This window comes from Manis javanica, chromosome 14, assembly GCF_040802235.1.
Source record: "Manis javanica isolate MJ-LG chromosome 14, MJ_LKY, whole genome shotgun sequence".
In the NCBI taxonomy this organism is placed as follows: Eukaryota; Metazoa; Chordata; class Mammalia; order Pholidota; family Manidae; genus Manis; species Manis javanica.
In genome coordinates this window covers 71204607-71219651 of record NC_133169.1, presented here as the reverse complement: position 1 = coordinate 71219651, position 15045 = coordinate 71204607, and the positions used below count along the sequence as shown (strand labels likewise).

Below are 15045 nucleotides of genomic sequence, written 5' to 3'. Positions count from 1 at the left end.
TGCTTCAGTTAATGTGGTGAGTCAAGGTTCAGCAGCTTATTCAAATAGCTTAATCAGAAAAGTGATCAGACATTATGGTGAAGAACCCAGAGAAACATAAAAGATAGCCTTTAGTCTCTTTCTTCTTACTATGTAACCCTTTAAAAAGTAAAAATGCCAATCGGTTATTTTGAAAATTTCATAGTACATTGTTTTCAGCCACCCACGTGACTATAGATTTATTGAGCTCAAATTCCAGTTAACTAAAACAAAAGCAGTTCACAAATGGACAAAAAAGTCTCAGAAAATAAGTCAACATGTCCCTCATCACTTTTTTTTTTCATTTCAGAGTCAATTCCTGAACTTTTTTTAGGGTCAGTTCAATTCTCACTATTTCCTTGAATTCTTCCTTATCTACCCCAATCAGAAATGACTGCATTAGGCCATCTTATACTTGATTTTATTCCACATCTATAAGCTGGGGGTAAATCTAGACACTCCAACTAGACTAAAAATCTAAGGAAAAAAGCTGATTTTTAATTTACATAAAAGTATAAACCTCTTTTTTCATATTCAGATGGAGAATTCATTAAATGCATACTATTTGAACTCACTGGGATTGTCTTTCATTTCACATTTTTTTCATCAATCACAACTGGATCACATTACTCACTCAAAAATATTGAGGGTAATGTAGAGAGAGAGAGATCCAAATTCCTTTCAAAATATATATATTTTTAGATCTATCCTTCCTGTTAGCAAAACATTTCTGACTTGTCTATAGTTTTTGTTCTTGCTAGAGTTTTCTTGCACACTATCCTAAATGAGCAATGTGTTGGGAAGCATATTAAAGGGCTTAACCTTTAGATTAAAAAAAAATGTTCTTTTTCTAGTAAATTATGTTCTTGCATTTATCATTCCTTTTTAGAGATTCAGCTTCCATGATTCCATTCTGCTGATTTTAGGTGAGGGCCAACTGATTCCCTCAGAGTTGGTAGCATGGCTACAGTTGCCCTTTGTACTTTGTGCAGTATCTGTTCAGATATGTAATGGTTAAGGGTGGATTTTATTTTGAAATTTTTAGTTGCAGAGGCTGACTATGTCATTAGGAAGGGTTATGTTAAGGAGTCATATGGAGAAATCCAAGGTTACTTAGGGATGGGCTGCTAGTCTATCCAGCCTCTCAATCTAACTTTGAAAAATGTTAACTCCTGCTATATACCTTGTAAATGGATCCAGGCTGGGGGCTTTGATGTTCACACAATAACAAGTGGGTGGAGTGAGGTAATAACTATTTCAAGATCATCCCTATATGCCACCTACCCTCAGGTACTGATACAATCTTCTAGGAGCAGTAATTTGAGAAATCCATGATATTTTCTGTGTTGCCCCCATCTTTACCCTTTAAGAAAATTATTATTCTTCACGTTAGCACAATGTTGAGCTCTAATAGGATTTTAAGATGGATTTTCCACGAATCTTGTTTTCACGCCAATCTTAAGATTTCTTTCTTTCTGTAAAGATATGTCTCTTTGACTCATGGCAAAAGAGACATATTTTTTTAGTCACCTATATTTTGAGGTACTTGATAATATGTATCTTTCAATAATTTCAAATGTTAGCATGTCTATGTGTGCTACATAAATATTTTTAAACTATATTTTATATACTCTATGGACTTAGGAATTTCTGTTTTACTGAAATCAATAGTGCATTCTAACATGAGCTGGTAATTGGCAGCAAAGATTTGTGAGAAATATTCTGCATCTTACAGTATTGCTTTCAATTGAATCCAGATTGATTCAGTGCATTTATATTAAGAATTCTTCATTGGAAGCAATGGAGCTGAGCCCAGATTAAGAATGCTCCACTGCTTTCTAAGAAGTCCAGCCATAAAACTAATATTTAACATCAGGGACCTCTTGCCTCCCACCTCACTACAACAATATGTGCGTTGCCCTTTAACCCAAGACAATAGTCATCTTGCTCTCGTGGCACATTTCTCTTGTGTGTTGCATAGGAGGCTGAGGTCTGGTCAAGAGCATCCGATGATTACTGTTTTAAATGGTAGTTAAAATAGATGGATTGAAAATACCTTTTTGTTGTTCATTTTTTTAAAAGTTCTTATAGCCTGACAATTCTATCATCTCTCTTCTATGCCACAGTCCAACAGCTGAGATAATATTGCAGCATTATCATTAGAAATAAAAAAACAATTCTTGTTGCTCTTTCTTCAGTCCTGGTTCTGGATTATACTGAGTTGTTTACCCACCTGATACCCACTCTCCACTGTGACAGGAAACACACAGTAGAATCTGGAAGGTGGTTAAGAGGAGATACATAATTGGAGAATGATCAAAAGAGACAGAATGTCTGCAAAATTCCTGGTTTACGTAATGGTAAAATCAATCATTTAGGCCTAATTGCCACACATTTGAACTAAATTAAGAGACAGGGTTGGCTACAATGTATTGAATTAAGCACTCTTGTATATGTTGCAAAAGGCTTGTCATAAGAGATGAAAACACAGCCAAACACTATACTAGAGAGTCACAGAGTCATTGGCTATTTTAACTGAAAAATGCCTTTAAATGTCCTAACATGTTATTCACTCACCTTTTTTTCAAATGAAATAAAAAATAATAATTAATTCATGGTTGATCAATTTGGGAAGCGTGAGAACTGCTTTAGGGCAAGAATTAGAAATCCCATTTTTTAACAAGAACTGCATAAATTTAAAATGTTACAATGTTATTAAGAAAGAGAATTTTTGAAAATATGTACCGAATTTTAAAGTCAATAATAAGAAATATCAAATCTTATTAAGTAATTCATGGTACAAGAAATGTTAAACTGCAGTAGACACAGGTACAACTTCCATTATATTACTTTCTTCATTTTTGAGCTTCAAGAAACATTACCAGAATTAGTTATATGAATTTTAGCCCAATCTAAATTTAGAGGCTTGGGAAATCTTGATATGGTGCTTGACATATTTAAGATTTTAAAAATCTGATTGCAGTTTTGTAATTATAGATAGTTTATGTCTTGTTATTCTTCTCAAGTCTAACAGAAATAAAGTAATAGTAGTCCCTTGGGTAGAGGATTTTGGATTCTGATTGCATTAGGCAAGCAACCCTAGTCTGACCAAACTTTAAATGAGAAACCTCTGAGAAGCAGCCTCATAGTAGAAAGTATGTTTGAGACTCCAATATTGTTATAAATTGGGAGGGGTTAGTCTCAGTGTATACTGGACCCAAATAGCATTGGCCATTGAGGAGAAAATAAGTTAGACCAGAGACAAAGAGGGAGGCTGATTACAGTCAGCAGTACTGGTCTTGCTTGTCAAGTTTTACCAACTTCTTTTGTCTGTGGCACTACCATTCTGTCTGGAGGATTACTCTGTTCCCACTGACTGTGGTCTTCATAGGATGTCAGTTAAGGCACCATGCCAAAGGGAAGGAAAAACATTGATTGATCTAGATCAGTCTCTCAGCAATTAGGCTCAGGTATAGCATCAGTTGCAAAGGAAGAAAAGCTGTGGAGCTGATTCATCCCCGTGGTCATGGTATCTTGAACAGAGTCCATCATTTCCTGCTGCCTCCAGCCTCCCAGCCGCCTTTTCCAAGACGTGGCCCTACAGCTTTCTGTGAGATATACCCACATACTTCCAATAAATATATCTTCTTCTCACTCATATTAGCTCAAATAAATTTGTTACTTTTATCCAAATACTTGTATCCAAAATGTGTTTCACCAAGAAACTGTCCTAAGTCCAGAACTGGCCTCAAAGTAGAGGGAAAGGCTGCTGACAGCTGAAGTCAGTGTTGCAAGAGTAGTATTAGGCGATGAAGCCTCATCTCTCCTGCTTCTGTCAACACTTGACATCAAATGAAGCTCACTCCAGGGAAAAATGCACATTGGGAGAAGAAAAAATAGCAGGATATATACTTTGCATGAGCAATTATGTTGTCATTGTGGAACAATCAGTCTCTCCAAAAAGGCCAGCTAGGAACAATGATGCAGGTACTCTAGCTGGAGGAAGAAACGGACAGAGAATCAGTTATCCTGTCGGCTGAATTCAGCACAAGGGACCACAGAAGGAGTCAGAGGAGGGCTGTGGCCCGGGGCACCCGTCAGCGCTGGCGGAGCTGACCCCAAGTCCAGGGTAACAGGACGGATTCTGGACTTTAGCTCTTCCTGGGACCAAGTACTCAAAAAAGCTTTTGATTTACAACTGAAATGGCCCAAGGGCTGAGCAAAGCTGCACCAGGCCTTCCAGGTGGAGAGACTAGGCAGGGCTAAGGGAGACAGGCCACAAGAGGATAAAGATGCTTTGCTAAGAGTGGAGAGAATCAGTCACAAGGTCTGCCTTGAGCTGAAAAAAAGTTTAATATGTAATCTACCACACTTCTTGATATTTCCCAAGAGTATTTCTCAGCATTTGACTATGTTAGTCTCTTTTCTTGTTATGTCCTTTCCTTTATTCTTCTGTGGTAAGATTGCATGTTATATAGTAGATCCAGCTCAATTGTCATCTGTCTTTTAGGGAGAATTCTTGGCTCTACATTTAGGTATATGATGTTCTACATAATTCTGATTTAAGTATTTATTTCTCCTACTGGAAGGCATGGACAATTTCTAATTAATATATGGATTTGTGCACTGTGCCCTGCACATCACAGATGTACAGGAAATAGTTGCTGAATGAATGAATGCCAAGTTCGTGAAGGATGTAACTCCCTCCCCAGCTGAAATTATTTAGATCTCTCTTAAATGTTTTAAGTATTCATGAAAAATGCTTCAGCTGGAAATTAAACTTCATTAGCATCTGAGATACTGTATGCCCTCCATTACACACAAAATGAATTCTGTTACTGAAGGGCAAGAAATCTCCCCAAAAAATGAGGAGGAAGGAAATAAAATGCAGAGGAGTAGAGAGGAAAGGAAATATATGTCTCAAAACTCAGCTGTGGAAATATATTTCCATATTCCCTAGGTACTCCTTTCTGGTACAGAGACGGATTATAACAACATGGCACATTAGTTTATATTTCAGAATGCACGTAACATCAGTTGCAATGAAAAAGAAAATGTGCTTAAGTGTGCTAAACCTAACCATGGAAGTGGGGGCGTCTAGATTCTCTGTGGTTGATGAAAGATCATTCTTTGCTTCATTCAGATAGCTCTTTATTCCAGATGAAGGGCCTGAAAGTATTTTTTCATCTCTGATACCTGAAATCCCAGCTTTTAATGGCCACAGTCATCAGGATTACCTTCTCAGAAAAGAATGCTTCCACAATGTTAAAGAATAGTAAGTAGCTTGCAATGTACATACCTGAAAGAATTCCATTTAGAAGCTGCTTCTTTTTCAAATACAAAACCAAAATAATTTTAAAAGGAGTGATTTTTGCATCCTCAATTTTTAAATTCCTTATCCATAAAAGACCAGATTTACCCATGATGTAGGATGAATTTAAAAATGGAATGTTTAAATAACCATGACAGCCTATTTCTTGCTAACATATACGCATGTTCAAGAGGCAACAAATAAAATAGTCAAGGGCGAATTTGCTTCATAAAATTTCAGATAAATTTAGTTTCAGCAATTTTGAGTTCTGAAAAGTATATTAGTATGTAAAGCTATATGTACATCTTCTGGAAGGGTGGCCTTTTTCAAAGAAATCAGACTTTGTTTTGTTTTACGAAGAGAATCAGGAAAGTGTCTAAACAATTGTTTTCAAATGAGCTTATGAACTTTTGGAAGGTTGAAGTCTCTATTCTTGTTTCTTTGGGGATTCTTCCTATACCTTAAACAAGCTCAGTGCAAGCTGCACCCATCAAAGGTTTGACAGTTTACAAGACAACTGTAAGACAGTTGTGCCTGCAAGAAACGAAGTCGCCATTTTCACTTATCTTGCAGGAGGTTGACATTGTAAAACAGCTATTCAAATTTTCTATTAAATGCTGCTGCTGGTTCATTTATAAGAGTGGGAGGCTTGATTCCATAATCACAGAAATTTGAAGGATTGATCTCCCTTTTCAGATATCAGGACCTCAAAGCATAAATGTTACACATTAGAATATACACAGTAAAAGATAGAACCTCCTGCATAAACTGTCTTTTTTTCATTAAGACTTTGGAATAATTATGTCACATTAAGTACCAAAGAATGCTTCTTTGCCAATTGTTATATATAATATGTAACCTGAATCATCTTTTTTGAAGAAAGAAATGATCCTAATTAGCAGAGGGTCATCCTAATGATGTAGCAAATTTTTAATCTACTCTATTGGTTCACTTTTTATTGTGACTTTTTAGAAATGCAATACTACTACAAATCTTCAAATGGCCCCAAATTCTCTGGAGACACATGAAATGATTGAACATCTCATTTTCCCCTAAAGGGAGAGAGGGAAACAAGGTTCCCAATGCCCTGTAAACGCTCCCCAAAGTCTCTCATCAGAGAGTCCCTTCTCCGTCTTCAGGGCTTTTCCTCTTGAGTTTTCAAAACCAGCTTTGATGCATTAAAGCTTTCCTTAGAGCTTAGACTAAAACTGAGAGACTCTGGTGCTGCCATCTCTATGGCAGTGTAGCTGTCTGGGCCGCTGCTGGATGAGGGGTAAGGTAGAGGGGACTAATCATGCTCATGGTTTGCAGGGTATAAGGATGTCCTTCCTCACAGAAGGCTAAGAAATGCTATCCAATCCCTAATTACTTTTCTCATCCCCTTTCCCTGGGGCCCAGGGAAGGGTACAATCTCCAGCCATCCTGGAACAGCTGCAGGAATCAGATTTCAAGAGATCTCTTCATTCTGGGAAGTTCAACAAGAGGATTGGTTCTTCCACTTCAACCACTGAAGCCATGACCACCACTGCAAAATACCCACCAAGTGAAGAGAATGAAAGGAGAAGAGGCAAAGGATCATGGCTGGAAGGGGAGAGTTTTCCAGCTCCTTTGGTGTGTAGAGCAGTAGTGTCTCAAGGACTCTGAACAGATGAGTCCAACAAAAGTATATGGTAACAATAGTATGCTCTATATCAGGCTCTTGTTCTGCAGCCTGGGAGGCCATTCCACCTGCTGTAAATGTAATATAGCATAAATACATCACAGGGATTATCTATTGCTTGTACAACAGGACACAGTTAATTCTCAAAATCACCTGAATATGTACCTACTTGCACCCCTGATTTGTATGTCTTCATTTATGATCTGAATTGAAATTATCTCACTAGGATAATAATGCTTTCCCATGGTGGTTTATGCAAGGCAAAAGTGACTTTATAAACTTTTTTATTTTGTCAAAAGGAAATGAAAAACAATCCAGTTAGCAGTCTCTGTCATTGGCAAACTATTTAGAAAAAGAGCACATTGAGTTTCCTTTCTTACATCCTTGGCACAAATTTAAATGATGCAGAAGTCAAGCACCAAATTCTGGAGTTCCCCCCAGATTTCTCAGCAATGTCCTCTTCCCATTTGCCCTTTGTCCCTCCTTTCTCTCAGCCTCTGACACCCCAAATCCAGGTGTTACTTCAGCTTCAGAAATGTACTGGCCCCTTTCAATGAAAAACAACTTTGAGGCTCTCTGGTGTTGACAAATTATTTTATTGTTATGTTTGTTAAAATTGTATAAACATGAAACTAAGTATAAACTCCTTATGCTTAGAGCTTATGCTTAGACTTCTAACTCTAAAACCAAAACAAATTGACCAATGTATATAAACAAAATTATAAAAGAATAAAATTCACTAAATTAGCGAGATAGTTGATGCTACTATGCTGCAACTTAAAGTAAATATGCTCCCTGATCGCTTCAACATAGTGTTGTTATCATAGTTCCTAATGCTTATACTATCCTGTGATAGCAGTGATTCAATGCTCTAAGATGTTTCTCTGCAAAAACTATTGTGAAACCTTAAATTTTCATGCAGGTGATGTCATTTGGCCTTTACCTGGCTTGAAATGCATCACTTATGTATTAAGTTCTGTGTTGAATATTTTCTTATCATCTCACATCTAAATACCACTTCGCTTTAAGTACATTCTTAGACACCAGTACACAGTGGTTGTCCTTTGGGGCAATTCTTACATCCTGAGGACATTTGGCGACACCTGGTGGCATTTTTGGTTGTCACAACTGGGAAGAAGGGGTGCTAAATAAAATAGGAGGTAGAGGCCAGGGATTCTGCTAACCATACTGTACAGATCCCCACAATGAAGAATCATCACCTATTCCAAAACATCAGGAGTGTGGAGGCTGAGAAACTTGGCCAAGGCAAATGCCAACTGCCAACTGTCAAATCCTAACTTGCTACTTGGTTATAAGCGGTCCTCTGGATGATCCAAAATATGGTTCTATAAGTTAATTTTAGACATTAATTTGAAATTTTAAAAAGACAAATTTAAAGCCATTCTGTCTTTCTGAAAAAAATCCTAAACTCCATCAAACTTACAAAAATGAAAATTCCAAGGTAGTAAGAGCTGTCCTTTGAGTAAGATAAATTTTTTATATGAAACTCCCACCAGGGCCTAGGATTTCTGGTTCTTGATCTACTTATTTTTTAGTCTGTGTATACATACACATATAGAATTACTCTAAAATGCCAGTAAATTAAATTACCATCGAAAAATAATTGCTAGTTCCTTAACTGACTATGATATGATACAATATGAACATTAAATTTACTGCAGAATCAATGCTACATTGCCATCTAAGATCTGGGTATACATTTCCACAGAGTGGGGATGGATATGAGAAAGTCGTAAACTAGAATTATAGATTAGTCTAAAATGAGAGTGCAATTTAGAATACTAATACCATCCTCAAACTATCAAAAAAGGATTTATTCAGCACCTATTTTATGTGGCATGGTCTTTACGAAGGTCAGTCTCAGATTAAGTATGTGTATTTTTCCTCCCTACAAGTATCCATGTTGAATGGGCTCTAGACAGAATGTCTAGAAAATAAATCCATGGATAAAGAAAAAAGAATGCTTTAAAAGCCAAATTTGAGTTTGCTGCAACAGAAAATTTCAAAATTCTCTATAATTCAGTTTCTTTTCAACCTCTTCTAACTAGTTGTTGCTGTTAAAATGGAAAGCCACTGGCCCATGAGCATGTGCTGGGCCAGGTCACCAGACCAGGCCTTAATGCCCAGCCTAACTGCAGTGTCAACCTCCCCAAGAAATGTAGTCTTAGTCAGTCAGGCATTTTCTGTCCAGCATCAATGAGGTAATCTCTCACGTGAGCGCTCTCCACCCCCAAAAAGAAGAAGAGGTCATCTGCAGGATAAGACCCCCATGCTCTTCCACTAAGGGAGAGTGACCTTGCCTGAAACAATCCCTTCTTTTCTTTTGTTAATAACTTTTTGTCCCACCATCCTGTCTATAAAAACCTTCCATTTTGTATAGCCCCTCAAAGCATCTTTCCACTTGCTAGATAAGCTTCTGCCCCATTCATGAATCAGTTAATAAAACCAATTAGATCTTCAAATTTACTCAGTTGAATCTTGTTCTTTAACAATGCAAATGTGAATCATCCTTAATGTATGCACTTGCACATCCATCCTTCTCTAAGAGGCAGTGTTAAGACACCAGCCTAGAATCAAGCAATCTTCCTTTAGCTCCATACTGTCCTAATACCTAGCTGTGCGCCCTTGGGCAAGCTATAATCCATTGCCTGATTTGCACAAGAGATAATAACAATAGTTCTATTAGGTTTTTGATAGCTGAATGAGGTAATACAGAGAGAGCTTAGGACAATACCTGGCACTTAATAATTAACTCTTGGTTATTCATGATAATTAGTTCCTTCTTTGAGCCTTTAGAATGAGGACTAATTAAAATATTACAAAAAAAGCAGATGAAGATTATTAACTCACTAAAACACAACAGGATAGTTGAATTGAGAGGCATTATTCTGCCGGAAGTAAACTATTTCTTTTTTCTGACTGAAAGTTCCACTAAAAATGTGCCCATTTACTATTTTTTGAATCCAAATATTATTGTTTTAAATGAACAAATAAACATGTATTAAGCACCTGTTATGTTACAGAGAAGATGGAGTCTAATGTGGAGATTCAAAGATAAATGAGGCAGAAACTCTTCCCTCAAAAATTTAGTGGTCTAAAGGGAAGATGATATTGGCAGAGAACCAAATAACACAAAAAATTGCTTTGGCCCTCTACCTGGCTTGCATAAAAATGTGTTAGTGAACAGCCCAGAGACAGTGATAATGCAGGGAAAACAAAGAGCAAAATAATTGTATTTTCCATGGTTTTGACGGTCAAGAACTCTCTTTATAGAGATGTTGACTATAGATTTGGGGAACTCACTCAAAGCTTTTCATGGGGGTTCGTAAGTCTCTCTCTCTCTCTGTCTCTGTCTCTCTCTCTCTTTGTCTCTCTCTCTCACACACACACACACATACACACACACACACTACACTTAAACACTTGAAACACAGAGTGTTTTTCTTTTAATCTCATATAATGTTCAATAAAAGACTCAACAGAGTTTCACTTCAATATGGGCCCTAGAGAAATAGGTGATGGAAATTGGCCCCGGGACAGAAAAGACAGAACAGAGAACTGAAATCAGTGGCCTCTTGTCCTCCTTGCTGCGCTCCCCTTGTCTGGAGGTTCTTTGACTGGGAGTCAAGAATGATAAATCACAGCTGTACAGCCTTAGAAGTGGCGGCCTCCGCTGCCCCCTTTACAAAAATAAAAGGGGGGAAGCTAGTAGTGTAACAACTTCAGCCCCACTGATGTAGGAAAACTGTGAGAGCAGCTCTCAGCCCTGAAGCTAATTGTTCATTTCCAATCTACTGGATATTATAAGGGTTCACCTCCTGTCTCCTGGGCATTATAAAAAGGTGTTTTACTATGGAGTGTCTCAGTTCAATGGCATTGTATTAGCAGACAAATTTGTGTGTGTATGTGTGTGTGCGTGTGTTAGTATTACTCAAGCAGGAAGAAAGTATTAAAGGAAACCTGAAGATAATAATAGCTCACAGTTTTAGAGTGCTTACCAAAGTGCCAGGCACTGTCTGACGTCTGCGTTTAGATTTCCTCATCCAGTTCTCAAGGCAACCCTACAAGCTAGACAATATCCCAGCATTATTATCCCCATTTTACAGATGAGAAGACACTTGCACAGAAAGGAAAAATCTTTATCCCAAAGTTGCAGGCTTGTGAGTGGATGAACTGATATTTGAACCCAAGCAGCTGGTTCTGGGGCCCATGCTCTTAATAATTTGGCCAAAAGTAGCATACTAAGAAGTTGAATAGGAGAAAACTGGATTTTGAATCCAGATACTGCTAATTGACAGCCTCTGAGACTTTAGGGCCCAGTTAACCACTCCAAGCATCCATTTCTTTTAAATGTAGATAATACTAGGTTGACTTGCATGACATGGTCATTTTTAAAAATAAAACCAGAACAGTCAAAACACCAGCAACAAAGATCATCCAGTTTCCTCTGCTTCAGCCTAAGAGCAACAGGAGGACAGGAGGGCATGCAGGTGAGAGAAAGAGGTGCTGGCAGGGCTGCTGTGACGACAGATAAGGTATGGCGGAGCCGTGCCTGAGCAGAGCACCTGGCTGAAGCCAACTCTTAGGTACACACGTCAGCCTAAAAAGAGAGCTGCCCAGTATTTCTCGATTTACCCTATCGTCACTGCGAAGTAGCACATCAGCCTCAAAGCAGGGAGAGAAAGGAACATAAATTTTTTTTTCCTTTATTTTAAGAAAAAAAATTTAAACCCACCGTGGCAGGTCAGTCACTAAAATCCCGTTCACTCAGAGTGAGTCTGCATGCAGCAAGCCGGTCTCTGCCTCTGGGCCCCTCTGCACAGCCATCCCACACAGCGGTCCTCCAGGCCTCTGTCCTCTGCTCTGCTCTCCTGCAGCCTTGCAGCCCTGCCACCGTGTTTCGCCTTTTTTTAATTTTTAATTTTTTAATTTTTTTTTTTAAAAAAACAAAAAACAAAACAAAACCTCCCTCACACCCAGTCAGCCCAGCGTGCATGTTAAACCACGGCCACATTCTCCTCTGCTCTGGTGGGAAGAGGCCCCTGTGGCACAACAGGTTTAAAATGCTCCTAAATAAGCTCCCTTCTCCTGTAGCCTCTCGTGGTGGAGGATGCGGCCCCCTTTCTGTTACTCCTGCAATTTCAATGGAGCTCGGGGCGACCAATGGCAGTGGATGCTTATGTCAGCCAACCTTCACGTCACGCCTCCCGGCTCCCCACTATGAGGGCCTCTCCAGACAGGAGCCCCCGCCTCTGCCCAGGCAGGATCATAGACGTGCCTGTGTTGTCCTGAAGGCTGTGCCTCAGTCCCCGGCCTGGTGCCCTCAGGAGCTGGGCAGCGCAAGCTTGGCTGGTGTCACGTTACCAGCTCCTAGGAGACGCCAGTCGTTGCGCCTGTCTGAGGGCCACCATACAGGCCCAGGAAGGGGAAGGGAGCCAATGAGGAGCAATTACCCAGGGCCCCCAGATGTTGACGGCAGGGGACTCACACGCAGGACCAAAGGCAGAGGCATCGCTGGTGGGCGGGGCCGGAACTTCAGGCGGCGTGGAACCGGGCCAGGCCAGAGCGTTAGGGTCCCTTCCTTTGCAGGGGAAGTCTGATCCTATTTTCCAAGCGATACCCCAAGGCTGAAACCCAGACATCCATTCTGTTAAGATCTTTTAAAAAGGCCAACTGCCAACAGCAAAAAAAAAAAAAAAAAAAGATTCCACAATACTGGTTCTTTTCCTTTTCTTAGAAAAAGACTCAGGCAGAAATCTTATTGCTCCTAACACTGGTTTTCTAGAAGACAGCTGATGCGTTAAGGAGCCAAGAATCATAGAGGAAGGAAGTGGCCGAGGTGGGGAACGTCCAAGGGCGAGAAGGATGTGAGGAAGGTGTGGGGGGTCTGAGGCTGGGGGAGTGGCGAGGGCTGTGCGGCTTTTGCGCCTGCGCGCTCTTTGGTGCGCGCTCCATTTTGGTCCATTACCCTGAGAGCGGCAGCGTTAGTGAAATGGAGGTCCTCGGGGCGATTCCGGAGAAACTGAGCCGCAGAAAGTACAGGGCCGCCTTGAAGAAGGAGAAACGAAGGAGACGTCGGCAGGAACTCGCCCGATTGAGGGACTCAGGACTCTCACAGAAGGAAGAGGAGGAGGATGATACTTTTATTGAACAACTAGAAGAAGAGAAGCCGTTGGAGACGGAGAGGCAAAAATTGCATGAGGCGTGGTTGCTTCAGGAGCAGAAGGCACAAGAAGAATTCAGAAGAAAGAAAGAAATGGAAGACACAGCTAGAAAGCGGCAGGAAGAACAAGAGAGAAAGTTAAAGGAAAAATGGGAAGAAAAGCAGAGAAAAGAGGAGGAGCAGAAGCTACAGGAGAAGGGAAGACAGGAAGCTGTGCAGAAGATGTTGGAGCAGGCTGAAAATGAGGTGGAAAATGGTACCACATGGCAAAACCCGGAACCACCCACGGACTTCATAGTGGAGAGAAATCGAGCCAATTGTCCATTCTACAATAAAACTGGAGCTTGTAGATTTGGAGATAGGTGTTCACGTAAACACAATTTCCCAGCCTCGAGTCCCACACTTCTTATTAAAAGCATGTTTACAACGTTTGGGATGGAGCAGTGCAGGAGGGACGACTATGACCCCGAGGCGAGCCTGGAGTACAGTGAAGAGGAAACCTACCAGCAGTTCCGGGACTTCTATGCTGATGTGCTCCCCGAGTTCAGGAAAGTGGGGAAGGTGATGCAGTTCAAGGTCAGCTGCAACTTGGAACCTCACCTGAGGGGCAATGTGTATGTTCAATATCAGTTGGAAGAAGAGTGCCAAGCAGCCTTTTCTGTGTTTAATGGACGATGGTATGCAGGAAGGCAGCTTCAGTGCGAATTCTGCCCAGTGACCCGATGGAAAATGGCGATTTGCGCTTTATTTGAAATACAACAGTGTCCAAGAGGAAAACACTGCAACTTTCTTCATGTGTTCAGAAACCCCAACAATGAATTCTGGGAGGCTAATAGAGACATCTACCTGTCTCCAGATCGGACGGCCTCCTCCTTTGGGAAGAACTCAGAAAAGAGAGAGAGGCCAGGCCGCCGCGATGAATACTCCAGCAGGCCAAGGCGGAGGAGGAGCCCCAGTACAGCCCATTGCTACCTAAGAAACGGGGAATTGGAGAGGAAAAGGAGGAGGAATCACAGGACGGCGAAATCCCACAAACACACGTCACAGAGTCATGGAAGGCACAGGTCCCAAAGTAGAGGAAGGAAAAGGGACGGCAGCCAGGGTTACGGCAGCCAGAGCCAGAGCTCCTCCAGGTCCAGGAGTCATGGTGGGAGGGGGACAGGTAGTAGGGACAGAACCCCGTTCATAGTCCCAAATCCAAAATAAACCTGTTTTGTTCTTAAATGATTATATGTATCTTACTTACTGTGGCTGCTTCATAATTGGGTAAAGGGCTCTGAGCTCAAATGGGTTAAACAGGTCTGGCAGAACCCTGGGTAGTCTGGAACCTTATTTACTTTAACTCTCTGATAAAACACAAAATGTATACATAGCATGAAAATTACTTGTAATCCTAACCCTCAGAGATAACCAGTTGACACTGGAGTGTGGTGCATTAGCTGTTTTTCTTCTTATATAGGTGTGTACTTTTTTTTACAAAGATCAATTGTGGCTGCAAATGAATGTATTTTCCCCACAAAACATTGTCATATTCTAAGCCTTGTTCCTGTGTTTTATTCACTGTATAATGTGAATCTATCAATTTATTTAATCATATCCATACTGTTGGAGTTTTAAGTTATTTTTAATTTTTCACTATTAAAAAAAAAGCGCCGATGAGGCACAGTTCTAAATGAACACTGCGTTTAGAATACTCTTGCCATTTGCTTGATTCCCCACAGGGTTGTGAATGAGGTTTGGCCTGCAAATACTATGTATATTATAGCTTTACTTAGCCTCCGTAGTGCCCCTAGGTTTTGTCTGCTAAGAATCTCAAAAAGAATAGCATTAGGAAGGGGTGAAAACAATAATGTAGAGGTCTGTAGAAGGTTA

At 40.2% G+C, this 15045-nt stretch overlaps 1 pseudogene; it reads left to right on the top strand.

Moving 5' to 3' along the window:
* The first annotated feature begins 12969 nt into the window (after positions 1–12969).
* On the top strand, positions 12970–14292 carry LOC108396697 (U2 small nuclear ribonucleoprotein auxiliary factor 35 kDa subunit-related protein 2 pseudogene; annotated as a pseudogene).
* The last annotated feature ends 753 nt before the right edge of the window (positions 14293–15045 follow it).